The sequence below is a fragment of the Prionailurus bengalensis genome, chromosome X (genome assembly GCF_016509475.1).
Source record: "Prionailurus bengalensis isolate Pbe53 chromosome X, Fcat_Pben_1.1_paternal_pri, whole genome shotgun sequence".
NCBI classification, from domain to species: domain Eukaryota; kingdom Metazoa; phylum Chordata; class Mammalia; order Carnivora; family Felidae; genus Prionailurus; species Prionailurus bengalensis.
The window spans coordinates 46,228,397-46,248,996 of record NC_057361.1 but is presented as its reverse complement, the minus strand read 5'-3'; the positions used below and the strand labels follow the sequence as shown (position 1 = coordinate 46,248,996).

Sequence of the window (20,600 nt, the reverse complement as noted above, 5' to 3'; positions counted from 1 at the left end):
CTAACTTTTGCATTCAGGTTCTTTATCCATATTGGGTTGTTCTTTGTCAGGTGTGAGGTCACCGCATTTAAATTCTAGAGCAGCAGATCACAGTTTATCAGGAGGTTTGGAGCCAGGCCCGGAGGGCACCAGGGAACACCATCGAGTCACCGTTTGCAGCCCCGCAGCACGAGCAGCCTTCGGATCATCCGGGCAGAGCAAGTGGAAGAGAGTCTTCCTGCCCACAGAGAGCTGGAAGCACAGCCCACTGCCCACGGTATGAGGTCCTGGGGGATGGTGCCGGCCCCCCTGGCGTAGCATCTCCAGGGGCTATACCTTGTTGCCCGGTGTCCCTGGGGTGGGGAATGCGAACAGCAGTTTTATGCCTGCATCACGGAGTCATTTCAGAGTTGTTTTGGGATTTACATGTGTGCCTTTTCATTTCAGGAGGCATTAATGAGGCATCATCCTTCTTCCTCTCCACAGATCCAGTGCTGTGTAACCCAGGAAGTGCCCGTGCAGTCCCTCTGAACTACAGAGAAAGTCTGCTTGCGCTCAGTCTCCGTAATTAGGTAATGTCCAGAGCCGTGTTGCTGCAAACATCTGTGAGTCTTCTGCAGACAGAAGTGGCGTCAGAGCAGGTGTGTTTATTATGTTCTGAACGTGTGATCTCTCCAGAGATCTTGGTGCTCAGGTGACCCTGCCAGGCTCGTGTCCCACTTGACAGGAGAAAGTAAACAAAGCAGGGATTTTCTTCCTTGAAACTCTGAGGCCTAAATTTACACTGGTCATTTGGGGTGTGGTTAGCAGGATAACATGCGCATTTCACTTTATTGATCTTGTCCTAGGTATCAGACAGTATTCTACATATCTCCATATATCAGCTTATGGAATCCACTCCCAGAACCCATCATTGAGCAAGACTTCGATCTCACTTTGTGTGTGAAAAGCAGAGTACAGAGAGGTCAGGTGAGTTGCTCAGTGTCGCAGAGGCACTGAAGGAGAGGGTGACAGGCAAACCTAGGCGGACTGAATTCAGAACATGACTCCTAACCAGCTCACCAACGTTAACCTCCATAGAGGCCAGGGGTGAAGTGCGGAGAACCAATGACTTTGGTGGACGTTTCCCAGCTGGAAGCCTCAGGTCTGATAAGATACCTCCTTGAATCCTCCCCATCCTCCTCCTTGAATGCACTAGGGCAGGGGCACTCCTACCCACCTGGCAGAGTTCAAGGAAGTCATAAAGAGATGTCTTTACCGCAGCAGCCACACCAACCACAGACAGATGTTTAGCCACTCGTTAAGGTTTCATCGTCTCACTCTTGCCTCCCCCACTCCACGCAAGGCTGGCTGCTGGGGTGGGGAAGTTTGGAGTAATCACAAGACAATCCTGGCCCTCGGGATTGAGCCTTTAATCAGGGAGACCTGTAACGCCCATACATGTGGCAAAGAGCCGTCATGGAGCCCCTCTGTGGCTCTGTGGCCAGGAGACGAGAGGGGTGAGAAGAAACGGGGTGGGGCAGTGTGGATGTGGGGCTTGCTGAAGGTGCTCCTGACCACCCTTACTCATGGCCTGCACTGGGGCACATGGGGAATGGGTGGGCAGGTGTGACTGACAGACCCAGTGGTACCATCCCACCCCTGCCTCAAAGTCATTGTCCCCTTGCCCACATATCAAGTGTATGTGGGTATCTGGGGGTCCCATCTGAGTCAGCACACGGTCCCAAGTTATAGACTAGGAGATGGAATCCACTAATGTCCAGAGATGTTCAGCATGTCAAATTCTGCATTTTTTTTAATGTTTATTTTTGAGAGAGAGAGAGAGAGAGAGAGAGAGAGAGGATACAAAGTGGGAGTGGGGGGGAGGGGCAGAGAGAGAGGGAGACACAGAATCTGAAGCATCAGCATGTCAAATTCTAGGCAAGAGGCAGAGGGAGAACCACCAGGAGGCAAGAAATACAGGGAGAGCATGGGGGTAGAGTGGAATGCTCAAATCAGAAATCTCAATGTACCTATCACAAGTAAAGAAATTGAATTTGTTATTTAACAACCTTCCCACTGGGGCACCTGGGTGGCTCAGTCAGTTGAGTGTCTGACTCATGGGATCGAGCCCTACTGTCAGTGCAGAGCCTGCTTGGGATTCTCTCTTTCCCTCTCTCTGACCCTGCTCCACATTCTCTCTCTGTCTCTGTCTCTGTCTCTCTGTCTCTCTCTCTCTCAAAATGAATAAATTTTAAAAATTGATTTAAAAACCTTCCCACAGAGAAAAGCCCTGGGCCTGCTGGCCTCATTGCTAAGTTCTGTTAAACTATAGGAAGAGATAATATCCATCCCTCATAGGCTGTTCCAGATAGAGAGGAGGAAGGAACATTTCCTAACTCATCCATTAGGACAATATTACCCTGCACCAAAGCCACACATGACAACACAAGAAACTATACACCAATATCTATCATTAACATCCATACATAAATCCTCAACAGAATAGCATATCAAATCCAACAACATTTGCAAGGGGAAAACCAACTAACCAAGTGAGATTTATCCCAGGGTTGCAATATCGCTTTAACATTCAAAATACAATTCGGGTCAACCAGCATAGTAATATATTGAGGACAGAAACCATGTGATCATCTTGATAGACAAAGACATTTGACAAAACTCGAGGCCCATTCGTGATAAAAATGCTCGTCCAACTACGGACAGAAGGGGATGTCCTCATTCTGATAGGGCTATCTACAAGAAAAATATGTCTCCTGTCACATATTTATTAGTGAATGAATGCTTTCCCGCTGAGATCCAGACCAAGGCAAGGATGGCGGTTCCCACCATTTCTGCCCGACATGGACTGAAAGTTTCAGCCAGCGCAATCATGCAAGGCAAAGAAACGAAAACATGGAGAAACTGGACACAAAAACTATGTCTGAGCAAAGACTTGTACTCAGATGTTCACAGCAGCATTATTCATAATCGCCAGAGAGCAAAACAGTGTAAAAAAGTCTGTCAGCTGGTCAATAGATAATCGAAATGTGGCAACCCATGCAGTAAGATGCCACTGATCTATGAAAAGGGATGAACTTCTGATTTCTGCTACAACGTGGATGAGCCCCCAGAGTGTTCAGCTACATGAAAGACACAGACACAAGAGTCCACTTAAAGCAGGAGTCAGTTTCTAGGAAATGCCCAGAAAGTGCAAACCTACAGAGATAGAAATTACATTAGACTCTGCCTCAGCCTGGAGGTAGTAGTGGGAAGTGAGCGCTGATGGGTACACAGGGTCTTTCTGGAGAGAAGGAAATGTTCTAAAACTGAACTGTGGCAATGGCTGCACGACTCTGTACATTTACTACAAGTCACTGCATTGGACTGTCTAACTGGGTGACACTGGTGTGTAATTAGAGCCCAATAAAGCCCTTTGGAAAATGTAATGCAAATGTCTAAGTAAGTCATGGTGGAAAAGGTATGCCATTGATTTTATAACACTAAGGAACTGTCCCGTCTCCCTTTCCATGTTCTGGGTCCTGCCTGCACGACCCATCATCACCTGCCTCCTCCCTGTGGGTGAGGTGCTCCCACCAGAATGAGTCACTGTGCACATTACAAAGGAATGCTGCTGAGTGCACACGTCTGTGCGTGTGTGTGTGTGTGTGTGTGTGTCTGTGTGTGTGTGTGTGTGTGTGTGTGCGCTCATGTGCAGGCACCCGCTGGGTGAACTTAATGGTTGGCTCAGAAATCCGTGGCTGGGGTCAGGCTCCTAGGGTCCATCCTGCATCTGAAAACCCACTTAGGAGTTTTCCTTTCTTCAGGAATCCCATGGACCTGGCTGCAGTTTCCCTGGTAACCAGCCTCATCCTTAGCTTTAACTTCTGGCCACAGGAAGATGTGTAGAGTGGGGAGGGGTGTTGTCCGCCCCCCACTGGGCCCCCTGCCGCACCCAGCAGCCCAGTGTGGAGACACAGCAGAGAGGTAACCAAGACAATGGAAATCCCACTGCCTCGAGGCCCTTCTCTCTCCCCTCTGCCTGCCTGAGTGTCATGTAAAGAAGGGGACGCAGATGCATAAACACACTCCTCTGTCCTGTAATTGTTCTAAGTGTGGCTGTAAAATAAATATGTCACAAACAGCTCCTGACTAATAAATACAGAAAGCAAACTGATGGCTGCTGCAGGGAAGGGGGTGGGTGGATGGGACAAATGGGTGAAGGGGAGTGGGAGATACAGGCCTTCAGAGAAGGAGGAATGAATAAGTCATTGCATCAGAGGCATAACACAGGGAATGTCGTCAGTTGCTGTCATAGCATTGTATGGTGACAGATAGTGGCTACACTTGTGGTGAGCAGAGCATAACACTAGACATGTTAAGTCCCTGTGATATACACCTGTGACTAATGTAACATTGTGTGTCAACTTTACTCATGTAAAAAAAAAATAGCTCTTGAAAGAAGACACATAAGGAATTTTTTTTTTTAATTTCAGTGGTAACACACATGGCTCTAAAGTTCAAGATTCTATTTAAACCAGGACAGGTGAAGCTCAGAGATGCTTCTCAACACCATCTGTGCATCAGATCTTTCCTGGAGCAGTTTAGAATGACTCAACACCTAAAAAACAGACAATCCAGTTAAATATGGGCAGAAGTCATGAACACACATTTCTGCAAAGAAGACATACTGACGGTTAATGGACATATGAATAGATAATAGGTACCGATCATCATAGGGAAATGCAAATCAAAACCACAATGAGCTATCACCTCACACCTGTCAGAATGGCTAAATTCAAACACACAAGAGACAACAGGTGTCAGCGAGTGTCTGGAGAAAGGACCCCTCCTGCACTGTTGCTGGGAATGCAAACTGGTGCGTCTACTGTGGAAAAGTATGGAGGTTCCTGAAAAAGTTAAAAATAGAACTACCCTAAGATCCAGCTATCGCCTACTGGGCATTTACCCCCCGAAATACCAAAGCATTGAGGCGCCTGGGTGGCTCAGTCAGTTAGGTGTCCAACTTCGGTTCGGGTCATGATCTCGCAGTTTGTGAGTTCGAGCCCAGTGTGGGGCTCTGTGCTGACAGCTCAGAACCTGGAGCCTGCTTCGGATTCTGTCTCCCTCTCTGCCCCTCCCCTGTTCGTGCTCTCTCTCTTTCCCTCCCTCTCTCTCAAAAATAAACATTTAAAAAATTGTTAGCAGCACCTGGGTGGCTCAGTCGGTTAACTGTCCAACTCTTGGTTTTGGCTCAGGTCATGAACTTGCAGTTTGTTAGTTCAAGCCCCACATCAGGCTTTGTGCTGACAGTGTGGAGCCTGCTTGGGATTCTCTCTCTGCCCCTAAACCGCTTGCTGTCTCTCTCTCAAAATAAATAAATACCCTTAAAAATAAAAAAAAAATTTTAATGCAAAACACTACTTCAAATGGGATGCATTAACTCCTCTATGTTTTAGCAGCATCATTTGTTATAACCAAATTACAGAGGAAACCCAAATGTCCATCGAAGGATGAATGGATAAACAAGATGTATATATATACAATGGAATATTATTCAGCTATAAAGAGAATGAACTCTTTCCATTTGCAACGACATGCAAGGAGCTGGAGAGTATTAGAAATAAGTCAGTCAGAAAAAGACAAATAGCATATGATTTCACTCATAAGCAGAATTTAACAAACAACCACAAAGAATGAGCAAAGGAAAAAAGAGTCAAACCAGGAAACATACTCTTAACTACAGAAAACAAAGGGATGAAGGGGATCCTGAGTGGCTCAGTCGGTTAAGCATCGGACTTCGTCTCAGGTCATGATCTCAAGGTTCAGGAGTTCAAGCCCCACGTGGTGCTGTGTGCTGACAGCATGGAGCCTGCTTCAAGATCCTCTGTCCCTCTCTGTCTCTCAAAAATAAAAATTAAAAAAAAATTTAAACAAGAAAACAAAGGGATGGTTACCAGAGGGGGCATGAAGTGGTGGGGGGGTGGGGTGCGGGATGGTTAAAATAGGGGATGGGGATTAAGGAGTGCACTTGTCCTGATGAGCACTGGGTGTTGTATGGAAGTGTTGAATCACTGTATTGTACACCTGAAATTAATATTGTATGTTAACTATACTGGATTTAAAATAAACTTTGTAATAAAAAAAAAAAGAAAGAAAGACAAAAAAGAAACCAGGGACAGATGCTAGTGCTCCATCCCTGGAGAGCCTGATTTAGCGAGTCTGGAATGTGGCCCCCACATAAGCAGTATTTGGAAATGTCTCCTATGAAAACTTAGATTGCAGCTGTGCAAATAGAACTATCCTTAAGGAGAAAACCTAAAATCAGAAATGTGAGACTCCTTTGCAAGGAAAGCAGGTTTCCATCATTACCTGCTGTGGTTGGCAGATCTCACAGGCTTGAGGAGAGGAAAAACATGCCATGTAAATGCGGGTTTTAAAACTGACATTGTATCTGCTGTTCTCAATGTTGGCGAAAACCAAAGTTTGAAGTTAAAACCCTGGATTTGCTGTTGAAGCGTGTGACTTGTTATTGCTTGTCAAGATCCCTTGTGCTTACTTACTTTAAACTTTGCATTGCATAGATAACTTCTCCAGACAGATCACAATCATTCTTTGAAGATGGATTGGCTGAGATTTGTATCAGTTGATGTGGATGGATCAGCGGTCAGGCTTATCTGCCAAGTTATGGAGTTTCCTTTTTTAACTTTTTATTATAATTTAATAATTTTTTATACAATAATTTTATTATATAATTTTTATATAATAATTTTATTATAATTTAACAATAACTTTATTATAATTTAATAACTTTTTATTATAATTTAAATGTTTAAATGAATTCACATGCTCAGATAAGAGACCAACTAGGTCCAGGTATTTACGATGAAAAATAAAACTGAGCAGTCCCTTGTTTCATGCTCATGCATGGACACGTGCCTCCCCAAACTTTCTCTTTTAGCGATTCCTTCTGGGTATTCAAGTCCATATTCCAAATCATGGGCTCACTGCTATGCCTAATCCATTGAGGTTAGACATTGTGAGTTCTTACAGAAGATGAGGAGTGCAGTCTCCCAGATATATTACAGGGCCCAGGTCTTCTGCTCGGAATTCCTGTGTGGAGCCACCCAAACCAGGGGAAATCTCTGCTCAGGATGCGATCAGAGTGCATCTGCCGAGGAGGATCCCTCCTGGGGGACTTTACACACATCTGTGGCAAGGTGAGGATCATGGCTTAGCCTTTTCCAGAGCAGGTCCCAGAGAGTCATTGGACAATGGAGAACACACCTAGCAGTATCTCTAGGATTTTGCCTTCGGGAATTGGGTGGATGGCAGTGTCCAGCCATGAGACAGGGAATAGAGGTCTGGGGTCCTGTGCAGATTTGTAGGGCTTGTGGGATTTGCACCTGAGTAGAGGTGTCCTATAGGTTCAGCCCATGGGGTCCTGGGGCCCAGCAGACATTTCTTAGGTAGACTTGTTGATGGGAAAAGCCATCAGCATACAAGGGGAAATAGATGAAATCAAGTTAGATGCGTGGAGCTCTGGATGGCCATGTGGTCACCCACGAATCATGTATTAGGATGAGGAGAGCACAGGGAAGAAGTTGGAACCCTGGGAGAAAAAAGAAAAAGATTTAGGAGGGGATCAAATGAAATGGGCCAACAAGGAGACTTACAACTAACGACTGAGAAGTAGGAAGAAAGCTTGGGTGGGCTGCTGTCACAGATGCTGAGGAAAGACAGCATTTTGAAAAAAGAATGTTCAGGCTGCCAAGACAGCATCGGGTACTTTGGTTTTGCAACATGGAGCTCTTTGGAGAATTTAGCAAAGGAATGTTCCACGGGTGGGGGACACGGTAGAGGGAAATCCAGAGGTAAAAAGTACTCTCCTCAGTCTACACTTTGAAGAAGCCTGGCTTGAAGAGAATCAAGGCCAGGGTGGTAGAGACAATTGGCTGTGTGCTTTCAGGGGATGTTCTTTTCTGTCCCCAAAAGCAAGACACAAAACAAGATGCAGGTTCTGGAACCTCCTCTGGATGGTGAGCACTGTTGAACAGATGACCGAGTTGAGAGTTGGATGAGTCTCACAGGTGTTTCTTTCAGGGCAGAGCAGTGGGATTGGGCAGCAGTGGGGTTACAGGAAGTCTTCCATCATCTCCCATGCCATCCTTACCCCTGTGACCCATGCAGATGTGGCTACAGAGACTCAACATCTTCCAGGTAAAAGCCTCAGTGGATGGTGTCCGGGGAGAGTCCAACATTGAGTTGTCAGACTAGAGAGGAACGGAGGGGGAGAGATTGGGAAGTTCTGGCAGAGGTGACATCAGAGGACAGGAGTCCTGTTGGGGGTGCTCAGAGCAGTGATGCCATTGAGAGCAGTGGATGTAAGGGGCTTGGGTTTGGGGTGATGGGAGGGCTGGGGATGTGGGCATTAGGCCACCACATTCAGACCCAGTATCTGCGAAAAAGATGTTTCTTGGTTTGGTGCAACCTTGTCTGTGGCCTGTGCCTGGATAGACTTGAGTCTTCTGTAAAACTAAGGCCTCTTCAAGAGATTGGCCTCAACATGTCCTATCTGGTGGTGAGGGTGCTTTGGGGGTCCTTCCGATGAGGAACAGAGAGGCTGGGCCGTAGAGCAGCAGAACAGAACTCCCATGTGATTCCCACCACCACAAAGTGTATCCTCGGATCCCCATGAAGGGGGTGCAGGGTGCAGGTTGCAGTGGGTCTTTGGAAGTACAGCGAGTGGCCCAGCTCTAAGATCACACACCAGGGCCACCTGGCAAGCCACCATGAAATAACTCAGGCGAATGCTCTCAGGCGAAGGACCAAGGTCCAATCCCAAAGCAAATTCTGCCATTGCTACATGGCCACAGCCCAGGCACTTGCAGAGCTCAAGGTCTTTGGGATGGAAACCCCATCTTTCCAAAGCTCCTTCTCACTGCTTGATGGGGGAGGGAGGGACAGGCCATTATCTGAGAGGAGCCCCGATGAGGAATGGAGGCCAGGTGGACCATGGCTGGAAGAAGAGACCAAGGCCTTGCTCCAGGTCTTTCCATCCCCAGAGTGACACAAGGGGGTGTAGGCTTCTTCAGGACTAGTCCCTGGCTTCCATTTGAGAGACTCTAGGGCCTCAGGGCACCACTGTCCCATGAAGATGAAGGGTGGGAGAAAGCATGATTTTTGAATTCCAAGAACCAAGTGGGACAATGGATATATCAATGTGTTCCAAGTCCTACAGCCTCCTGTAAAGAAAGCCTGTTGAATGGAGTACTGTTCCTGCTGCATAACTGTGTTACTGTTACATAATGGGCTCTCCTTCATGGAAAGCACACTCAGGGGGCCAATGACAGCAACTGTAGACGTGAGACATGTCCTTTAGGGGAAGTTTGATTGCTGGTCTCTCAGAACAAAAGCCAGTGTCCTACCTGAGGCCATGTCAGGTATAGTGGACATGGGGAGGATCTACCTTGGAGATTAGATATGCTGAGGACCCAACAGAGGGGGAAAAGAACTTGGGAGATATTGCCAGGTCTGACAGCAACCACTGGGATTGTCACCCCTGCCTCTCAACTCTCAGGAGGAAACTCACATGATTTACCGTCCAAGGACACAAGAAAGGAAAACCTCTACCTCTTCTAATAAAAACTGGTGGCCTTGTACACGGTCCTCCAGGCTTTCTCCTCTGGTTCTGGGAACATTTATGAAACCCAACAACACAACACAGGCACTGAAGTGAATGTCTGTGTAGCAAAGGAGAAATTGCCCATGGAGGGCAAGGAGGCCATCAGGAGGCCCTGCTCACCTCGGTGACAGCCCTTGTCACTGAGTCCACTCTGCGGGTCTGGGGGGGGGGGGGGGCTCCCTTCCTTCATCTGTTCTGGGGGTCTGTTTGTGGATGTTTGAAGCTTCCTGAGTTAAAGGACAGGACAAGACAAGGACCGCTGATCTCTCACATGGACGGCTTGGCCAGTGGGCAGAGGAAGAGCAGGTGGGGATGGTGAGCTGAGATCACAGAGCCACTCATGCTCCTCAGACCCCATGGGCACGTTGGCTTATTTAGTCCCTGACTGATCTGATCTACACCATGAGAGCTGACCCTCTGGACTATGGAATGCAAGGGGAGGGGGGAGGAAGAGCCATTAATTTACATCCACTATGATAGCTACATGTGGTCAGATGTAATCAGTGAATTGTCCAAATATACAAATGCTCAGTCTCTTTAAGTGAAAGTGTTCTCACATTTCCACCCCCTGCATCCTCCTCCCAAGATGAGGAGGGGGTATGTGTGGCTACAAATCTGTGTGATGATGTGAGTAGCGGGTCTATGACACACTTATGTGGCTCACAGTGCCCTCGTGGTCTCTGAGGGAAGGACAACACTTGTCTCCCAGGTCCAGCTGGTGATGCCGTGCATGGGGCTTGTGTAACTTGCACTTTTGTCCCTCTCTTCTTGGTCGGGTCCTGGTAGTCCCTGACTGACTCAGATTTACCTCACTTTGCTGGCATCTGCCAGTGCCTCTGAATCTGGGTTGCATCCTCCACCCCACCCCTGGGCAAGAGCGTCCAGTCCACAGGCTCAGCTGCAGAGGCATCTAAGTCTCCAGCCAGGTTAAAGCCTCCTTCATGAACCTCTGGCTAGGAGCTCAGCCACATTCTACATCCCCCAGGGTGGAGTACAGCTTCCCTCACCCACCCACCCCACCCCACCCCCACCCCCAGGTCACACCTACACCACAGCAAGAACTAATTTCAGCTCCAGAAAGCTACATATCCACACTCCAGCTGCCCTTCTACCCAAAGAGAGAGGACGGCCATTGGGCAGAGGGTACCTGTGCATCCCAAGTGTGAATGAGGTGAAACCCTCCTTTCCTTGGTGCTCCTCCTCGCTTCTTGACACCCATCCCTTGTCTGAGCTGTGTTGCCTCTGCCACCACTTGCTCTGTGGGCCTTGCTGCCCTGGACTGAAACGGACACTCTTTCTTTGGCTCTTCTTTCTTATTGACCCAACCTCCCATGCTATATCCAGGTGAAAAGGAGCATAATGAGAAATTGGCACATTGTCAAAAACAATGGAAATTGTGGTGACCTATCCCCCCCCCCCACTCAAAAAATATGTATAAAGAAAGAGATGGAGAAATGAATGGGCAGAATGCCAAAGGCTCCTCCGAGGTGGCCTACGATGTGCTTAGGGTGTGAGTGGGGTCAGGCAACATGGATATTAATGGTGGCCTTGACAAGAACACTTGCAGTGGAGTGACAAGGACAGAATCTCTGTTGAAGGGGGTCGAGGAGCTAATGGTCTCAGGAGAAGTTGAAGCAGTTTTGCTTTGAAAGGCACAGATGATGTGCCAGTAGCTGCAAGATGACATGTGGGAAGAAGATGGGTTCCCCCCCCCGCCTTGGGTGTGGAATGCTCCAATGTAGAGAGAGCAGGTGATGGTTCAGGATAGAGGAGAGACAATTGCAGGAGCAGAGTCTCTGAGAAGGTGGGAGGCCTGGGATCCCGAGCAGCAGTGAGGGGCTGGTATGCAGAGGGGCAGCAGAGAATGCCAGGACAGAATCAGGTAGGTTGGGTTTAGGAAGCTCTGAGAAGCCCCACCTGATTGCTACTGTCTTCTCCCTGAATTATTAGGGAGGTGCACTGGAATGGAAGAGGATTGCAAGTGAGTGATGTAGTTAGTAGTGTGGGCAGGATGAGTGGGAGTGAGAAGCCATTCTCTCCTGACCATGGGATTAAGATGAAAGAATTCAGTAGGATTTTAAATTTTGTCATGAATGCTCTGGTGCTCAGATACAAGCAGGGAGTGTTGGTATTGGGCGTGAACCAGTGAACCACGAGGTGGCCCAGGGGTCCATGGACTGGAAGCCCCCAAGAGGCTGAATACTGTGGATGTAGAGTCATTAGAGGGAGGGAGCTGGAGAAGGAGGGCATCCTGTTGGGGGTGAGGAGAAAGGGGAATGCTTGGCAGCGACAGCAAGGAGGGGAGCGGGGTTCCTGATGTCCACACCCCAAGGCAGGTCCCCGGGCAGCGGGATGTTCGGTTGGGGAGAAGAACAACCCTGAGGGTGGAGAGGACCGGGGGTGGCCAGGTGCTCTACTCGAATCCTGAGGAGACCAGGAGGTAGTAGAGGAAGGAGGGTTGAGACGACGGCCAGTGTGCCAAGGGAGGAGCGTTTTCACAAGCTGGGGTGAACAGGAGGACAATGACCATGGGATCCATACACACATCGCCAAAGGGATGGTCGGGGCGCCCGGGAATAGCACAGGACTGGGATATCAGCGATTCGAGCCTTTGGACGCGTCGGGAAACCTCGTCAGACTCAGGCAAGCACACAGTCCAGGACCTCACTCAGCCACCGTAGGCACTCACAGAACCCACCAATCGGAGCGCAGCCCCAAGCCCGGGCATTCTACCTCCTGGGTGAAGGGACTTCCTGCCTCTGCAGGCATAGTTCCGGGGAGGGATGACGGAAGGCTTTTGTGCCAAAGGAGGTGTGGCCGAGCCAGTTATGCCTGGCTCCAGCTTTCTCTCCCCCTCAGTGGCCTTCCTCTTTTTTCCCTCAGCTATGGTCTCCAGGGCTCTTCTTATGACACTAACGAAAAAGAGTTTACTTCGCGATGTGCGGTATTCAGTTTGTCTAGCCAGTAGGTGACAGTGTTGCCCCGTTCGGTGGGCTTCCACCCCGCCCTTTGTGCTTGAAAAAAGAGTAGCTGCCTTCTATTCAAAAACCAGGGCTTGTTTTTCTGTTTGTTTTGTTTTGCGCCTGGGCGGTTAGGCAGTCTAGCCTGGTTCTGTCACCTCTCTCAGTAGGTGAGCACACCAGTGAAGATGCACAGCTGTAGAACATCTTTTTTTAAATGTTTATATTTGAGAGAGAGAGAGAAAGAGTGCGAGCGGGGGAGAAGCAGAGAAACGGAGGCAATCTGAAGCAGGCTCCAAGCCTGGAGCTGTCAGCACAGAGCCAGACAGGGGGCTCGAACTAACTCATGACCTGAGCCAAAGTGGAGGCTTAACCAACTGGGCCACCCAGACGCCCTGGGACAAAACTCTTAATGCTTTGTAAAATAGTTGCCAGGTTCCTCTGCAAATAGTATTTGCGCGTCTCTGAGTGTTCTAATTGACTTTCTGCCACACCTAGTGGTTACCAGGCATTGAGGGGAAGAGGTACTGGGGGGTTCTTAATTAAAGCGTACAAAGAAACAATTAGGGGTGATGAAACTTCTGGAGTTGGATGATTGTGGTGCTGATTGCACAACAGTGTGAACTTCATGGTTCTGATGAGGGGGTATGGGGTGGTCTGAGGCTGAAGTGCAAGCTAGTGCACCCCTGCCCTCCCCCGCCCCCCAGGTGGGATGTGTGTGATATTCCTCAGGCACTCGTGGCTGCCCAAGGACATAGGAAAGGAAAGAAAACAAATGGCCAACTGATAAGAGATCATAGTCCTACTGGACTTGGATCTCCATCAGTGTACAAATATTTAGTAAATTACAAGAAAAAGGCAATCTTATCAACAGCCTAATCTCTAGAAGCCTGTAGACTGTTTCCTGGAGCCCCCACATCACCCCTCCATAGTGATATGGGAAACAAAGGCAAGAAGGAAATGACAGGTAAAATTAAATTTCCTTATAACCTGCAGCCCATTGACAAATACTTAAGGCAAATACAGAGTATAACATTTCTCCCCGTCATAATGTTAGTGACTTACTAGAGGGAAAACAACCATAGCTTGATAATACCAAGGCCTCAGGTAAGGTAGGAGTCCTCTTTAGTATATCAAAGTCCCTGTGGAGGCCTCCCATTTGACTTCACCTCCCCAACACCAAAGTATAAAACCAGTCATTCTTCACAACCCCAGAGCAGCTCTTAGGGCCCATAGGTCCTGTCCCCATGCATTAATATAATCACCTTTTTGCACCAAATACGTCTTCAAGAATTCTTTGTTGGTTGTCAGCTCTGGACCCACTACCATCACCCCCAAAATCTCATCAGTGCTACAGAGTGTTCATTTTAAACATGCTTAACATGGTAAATTTTATGTGATGGATATTTTAGCACAACCAAAATGAGAAAAAACATGTTTCAGATGAAGGTGACTTGGCATAGAGTTTTTTCTAAATAAGTAGTTGTACAAATGGATCCAAATAAATTACAGATGTCAAATAATGCATGAAAAAACCGAATACTAGCAATATTGAAAAGGTAAATTGTCCCTCTTCCCTTGCTTGATCTGGGTTAGCCTGCATTCCCTCCTCTTTGTCTCATCCCCTGTCTCCCCCTCCCGTACCTTATTCAGCAGTCACTGTGCTGTTCTGGGCTGGAAGGAGTGCGCAGCAGTATCCACATGTGCATGTGTCTGTGCGTGCACAGGACCCTTGATACAAGCTTATTTATTGGCAGGACCCCGTGTCTGTGGGTGGCCTCACACAATACATCCTGTGGTTTAGTTTCTCCTCCTTCGTGTGGTTTCTGTTTTTTTCCTGAGTAAAAAGGATGAAGCTTCAGTTACACTAGTAACCATTTTTTTTAATCATCTCAAAGTCTGATCACAGAAAGAAAGAGACATGGAGACAAGTGCTTTCTTATCTGCCCCGACCTTCAGTCAGCCTGATGTCAGGACTCAGTGAGGTCAAGCAGAGCTCATGTTGCCATGACAACAGAATAGCTCACCCCCTTCCAGCACACAGGCCCCTTTCCCTCCCTCTCCCTGCCTGCTAGATCTCTTCTGAGAATGGGAATGTGCTTTGCCTAGGAGGGAAGGGATAGATGTATAGCAGAGGATGCGAAGAGAGATGTGTAATCTTGGGATTCCCTCAGAAGGACCTGGGGGAGGGACCACAGCCCCCAAAAAGCATCCTGTACAGCACTGAGGTCCCAGGAGGCTACAAAGGGTATGAAAGCAGAGTAGATCGAATGTGGTTCTGTAATTTTCTCCATCAGTACAGGATGCTACACCATTTTTGTTTATGTTTATTTTTGAGAGAGACAGTGCGAGAGGGGCAGGGGCAGGGTGGGGTGGTGCAGAGAAACAGGGAGACACAGAATCAGAAGCAGGCTACAGGCTCTGAGCTGTCAGCACAGAGCCTGGGGGGGGGGGCAGGGGAGGAAGCTGGGGGGTGGGATTCCAACTCAGGGACAATAGATAAGCCTCCAGTATCCTGTGAGTCTTCTTTAGCATATGAAAGTCCCACTGGAAACTTCCACTTGACTTTACCTCCCCCAACTCCCAAATATATAAACAGTCTCTCCAAAGGGTCCCAGGCAGCTCTTCCTGCCCATGGGTCCTGTCCCCATACCTTAATGAAATCACTGTTTTGCAACAAAGACATCTTCAATAATTCTTTCTTGGCTGTCAGCTCCAGACCACCCCACCATCACCCGAAAACTTCATCACTGGGAGATACTTGTCAGCAGTTGTAATGTCGGTACCCAGAGAGCTTCAGTCCTAAATCTTCTGCTCCCACCTGCACCTCGTAACTATTAAGGATACTCTGGCAGCAGAGATGAACTTACCCAAAGCTTGTGATGTCTTCCAGGAGTTACGAGGAAACCCTGGGTGCATCTTCAAATCTGACTAGTCCAGAAATATCCTTGAGGTTTGGCAACCCTTTTTCCAGTCTCCTATTTACCACATAACCAATTAAAAGATCAGCACAGAGACTGGCTCCATAGTTTAATGTTTCAAAGTAAATACTTTTCTCATTACCATGGTGGGGGGAGGGGGGGGAGCACAGTCTACATGACTGGAAAACAGAATGAAAGCACAACTGTCTAAAAGATAAAATCCCTGAAATGAAAATGTTTGCTTAAGAACTTCCAATTATGAGCACAATGCCTTCAGTGGCCTTCCTGCTGAAGTAACATTACAGGTTCCTTGCTCAGTCCTAACCAGGGCAGTTTCTCCCTAGCTAGTTCATGGCTGTGGGTTCCATCAAGAAAAGACAGGTGGGAGCACTCTGGCCTCCAGCAACTCTTCTCAGGCTCCTCATTCTCCCGCAGACAGTTGCTCACACATGCAAAGAAATGACCTATCAAACTCATTTTGAGAATTCCTGGTGCCAGCCCTGTTCTGAGAATGGACAATCTCAAGTCACGGTGTGGGCACGTGTCCTGACTGTTCTAAGTGCAGATGGAGAAACCAAGGCACAGGGAGACATGGCCTGCCACCGTACAGCCAGAGAGCTTACTGGATGAAATTGAGACAGCACTGCTGCCCACCCTAGGTGACCTTATGATGGGACCACCTCTTCTCTTTCTCCCTCTCATTTTTCATGCTTATGTCAGTTTAAGTAGCAGTGAACTAATTTAATCATTTAGAAGTAAACAAGACAGGGAACAGTATTGTGTCTTTAACACAAACACCTCAAAACCTTCTGAAAAGGCAAAAATGGAGTTGACACCAGATGGTTAGAAGGAACCAACCATGTAAGGATCCAGGGAGAGACTCTTCCGGGCAGAGACAACTGTGATCACCAATGTCCTAAGGAGGGAAGAAGCCTGGTGTGTTCGAGGAATAGGAGTAGGCCAGAGTTACCGCTGTGAAGTCATGAGATGAACAGATTGTTTGGATACGAAAACAGTAGCAGTAGATGAGCACAGAACGGGATGGATACAGGATGTTTTCAGAAGATCGAATCCAGAGGACGTGGTGCTGGGTTGCAGTGGAGACCAAAGGAACACGTCACATGAAGAGGCGTGCTTGGGACATGTTAAGTGTCTGCTCCCTTCTGGTCATCCAGCAAAGACACAGACAAATGTGGATCTCAGGGGACAGGTTGATGCGTGAGGTACGAACGTGGGAGGTCCCGTTGTGTCCATGCTCTGTGCTGGCACCAAGGATGAAACAACCCACAGAGAGAGTGTAGATGGGAAGGGCCCTGTTAAAAGCCCTGTGGAATAGGGAGTGAGCAATAAACACTGACAAGGAGCACAGTGGCCACTGGGGTTGCGAGAACATCACCCAAAGAGTAAATTTTCAAATAGGCCAAAATACAAATTAGAAGAAAGGGAGGGAGGGACATTTTCAAGAACCAGGCAATTGTTAAGTGTACCAGAGCTATCTGAGAGGTACAGTAGGTTGAGGAGAGGACATCGTCAAAGGGATTCACTGGTGCCCTTGACAGCTGTTTTCATTTGGGGGGCAGGCTGATAGAAGCTGGACTGGAGAAGTTAGCAAAAAAAAAAAAAAAAAAAAAAAGTTACAGAACAAGGGAAGACTTGCTGTTTACAGCAAGCGAAATGTGGCAGTGTCTCAGAAAGATATGGGATAAGGGATGGCTTTACGTTTTACTGCCTCTTGTATCATAGATAACAGAATGATGGAGAAATAAATGGATAGGTGATCATTGGAATCATTGCAAAGTCCTACTCCTCCTCCAGAAGATGGGCATGGGATCCAGGTGAAGGGCCTGGCCTCAGGTAGGATAAGGTCCTTTATTCCACAGGGATAGCAGAGATACAGGTGCAGATCAGGTGTTGCTGTGAAGTGGTGAGAGTTCCTGTCTGATAACTGCTCTTTTTTCTTTTCTTCTTCTTCTTCTTCTTCTTCTTCTTCTTCTTCTTTTTAACGTATTACCATTGAACTTCTTGAGAAGCGTGGGTCATGGAGCACTAGAAGGTTACTGCAGATAGAGAAAAGATACAGGTCAGGAGGTTGCAGGATTTCGTCTTTATTAGGGTGTACCAGGAGAGGAGAGAGGAAGGAGCAAAGACCTGTTTTGCGCGGGACAATTTATAGCCCCTTAAGCTGGCCTAATAGAATGTGGCATGACCTAGTGGCCATGGAACCGGGGGTTCCCTAAAGGGCTTAATGCCTAGGCTGTAGACGCAGTAGAGGGAGGGGGCTGGAGAACAGGCCTTTTGGGGGTGATGAGAGAGAGGAATGCTAGACAGCGACTCCAGGGAGGGGAGCGGGGTTCCTGATGTCCAGGGTCCAAGGCAGGTCCACGGGCAGCTGGATATTCGTGTTGGGGAGAACAACCCTGAGGACGGAGAGGACCGGGGGTGGCCGGTTCGTCTTCTAGGGCCTTGATAGGCCTGGAGGCAGCAGGGGAGGGAGGGCTGAGAGGAGGATAGCAACTGTGCCTTGGGACCAACGTTCACAGGCTGGAGTGGGCAGAACAATGACCAGGGGATTCGGACACGCCTCGCCCAAAGGACGGTCTGAGAGTCCGGGGATCGAGGAATAGCAGCCGGATAACAGGGGTTTGGGGCCTTGGACGAGTATGGAAACCGTCTTCAGAGCTGGGCACACAGACTGGCAAGGACCTCACTCAGTCGCCGGAACCAGGCTCAGACCCTCACAATTGGAACGCATCCCGAAGCCCTGCCTTTTCCTCTACCGGGCGCCGGAACTTCCGGACGCGGGCCTTCCTGCTTCTGTTGGCTTAGTTCCGGGGCGGGACCATAGAAGGCTATTGTGCCGAAGACCGTTCGGCCGGGCCACTTCGATTGTACCGCAGCCTTCGCTCCCCCTCAGCAGCATTCCTCTTTGCCACCTCAGCTATGATCTGCAGGGCTCTTTACAGGCGAACAGAGGAAACGATGGATTTTCCTTTGTGATGTGTGTCGTTCCGTTTCTCTGGCCAGTAGGTGGCAGTGTTGCGCACTGTACCAGTTCGGACCACCTCTTCCCCCGCCTTCCGAGTTTGAAAAAACTCAGAGCTGCCTTCTTTTTAAAACAACAACAACAACAACAACAACAACAACAAAACAAAAACAGGACCTTCCTTTTACGCATGCGCGCTTTTGGCTGCCCTGGCTGGAAATAGGTTTTTTCTACGTGTTAGGGACCCAATAAAACATGCAGCCCTGGCATAAAATCTTTCTACCTTTCAACTTGCTTTTCTTAAACTGCTGCCGAGGTTCTTCACCAACTTGGATGTCTGCGTCTCTAAGTCGTCTGCTTTTTGGCTTTTCTCCACACGTAGTGATTACCAGGCGCGGAGGGGAAGCGGTACTGGCGGGGGGGGGGGGGGGGGGTTCTTAATTAAAGAGTACAAAGATACAGGTCGGATGATGAAAATTTTGGAAATGGATGATACTGGCGATAGTTGCACAACAGTGTGAACTTCCTGATGGAACCAATCGATGCTCATTTAAACATGCTTAACATGGTACATTTTATGTGATCGGTTTTAGTACCACAAAAGGGAGAGGACACAGGTGACATAGGATAGAGTTTGTCCTAAATAAGTAGTTACACAAATAGGTGGAAATGAAATGCGGATTTCAAATAAGCCGTGAAAGAACCGGTAGATAACTACTGAAAAGGTACATTGCCCCTCTTGCCTTGCTTGATCTGGGTTGGCCTGCATTCCCTCCTCATTGTCTCATCAGGTCTCCCCCTTGGTACCTATTGCCTCAGTCAGTGTGCTGCTCTGGGCTGGAAGCAGTGCTCCTCTGTATCCACGTGTGCGTGTGTAACAAGCACATTTACTGACAGTCAGGACCCTTTCTCTATGGGTGGCCTCCCACGATACATCCTGTGGTTTAGTTTCTACTCCCTTTTGTGGCTTGGGCTTTTTTCCTCTTGAGTCAGATGGATGAAGCTTCAGTTACCCTGGTAACCATTTTTCTCTTTTTAAATCATCTCAACGTCTCATCACAAAAAGACAAGGAGAGGGAGACAAGTGCTTTCCCATCTATCCTGGACCTTCAGGCAAGCTGACGCCTGAGACTGAGTGACCCAGTGAGGAGCTGCAGAAGAATGTTGCCATGACAACAGAATGGCTCACCCCCTTCCAGCACACAGCCCCTTCTCCCTCCCTCTCACTGCCTGATAGATCTCACTTCAGAATGGGAATGTGCTTTGGCTAGGACTGAAGGGATGGGTGTATCGTAGAGGATGGAAGGAGAGAGGTATAATCCTGAGATGCCTTCAGAAGGAACTGGGGGAGGAACCACAGCCCCCCAAAAAAGCATCCTGCACAACAGTGAGGTCCCAGAAGGCTACGGAAGCAATGAAAGCAGAGTAGCTCTAATGTGTTTGTGATTTTCTCCAGCCCTAAAGGATGCTACAGCATTTTATGCATGGCTCAGGCCCTGGAAAAAGGGGCCTGTGTTGTTAAAGGAGAATGGAGCCTGGCATCACTCGTGGAGGGCATGACAGACTTGAGAAGGACCTGCTCACCTCAGTGACAGCTCTTATGAGTTACTCCGCTGTGTCTGTCTGGTCTGCTCTTCCTTCTGTGCTCTGCTTTGGGGGTCCATTTCTGGGACATGAAACGTTGTCCTAGTTAAAGGAGAGGACAAGGCAAGGATGCCCCATCCTCCTCTAACATGGACTGATTGGAGGGTGGACAGAGCAGGGGCCTGTGGGGATGGTGAGCTGGGATCACAGATTCACCAGTGCTCCTCAGACCACAAGGGCACGGTGGGTAATTGATTCTCTCTGGCTGATGTGATCTTCATGATTATTCACTCTCAGGACTACACAGAAAAGGAGCAAAAACCCCACTGAATTCATTGATGATCTGCTAAGCATCTTTGATATCAATCATGTGACTGGTCTAGCTGAGGAAGTGCTCAGTCGCTCAGATTTCCACCACACCTTCCTTCTTGCCTCCAAGTGGGGAAGGTGTATGTGTGGCTTACAAGTCTCCCCGGGTGGTGCTGGGATGGGGTGTATGAAATCCTTAT

At 48.3% G+C, this 20,600-nt stretch overlaps 1 protein-coding gene and 1 long non-coding RNA gene across 5 annotated transcripts in view; one reads left to right on the top strand and one right to left on the bottom strand.

Moving 5' to 3' along the window:
• The window catches only part of FAM156A (family with sequence similarity 156 member A), a 47,273-nt gene extending 42,360 nt beyond the window's left edge, over positions 1-4,913 (top strand). For 2 of the 4 annotated variants that reach the window (XR_006295727.1, XR_006295728.1), the window contains 3 exons: positions 51-256; positions 466-551; positions 828-1,814. The gene's annotated coding sequence lies outside the window, so the exon portion shown is untranslated. Of the gene's footprint in view, positions 1-50; positions 257-465; positions 552-827; positions 1,815-3,785; positions 4,103-4,454 lie in introns of those variants that run through there. The other 2 variants (XR_006295726.1, XR_006295725.1) reach the window with 2 other exon arrangements.
• A 12,577-nt stretch (positions 4,914-17,490) lies between these two features.
• Positions 17,491-19,748, bottom strand: LOC122477020. The gene is made up of 2 exons (XR_006295648.1): positions 18,791-19,748; positions 17,491-18,630 (listed from the first exon to the last, which is right to left on the bottom strand). It is a non-coding gene; the product is annotated as an uncharacterized LOC122477020 (long non-coding RNA).
• Between the last annotated feature and the right edge of the window lie 852 nt (positions 19,749-20,600).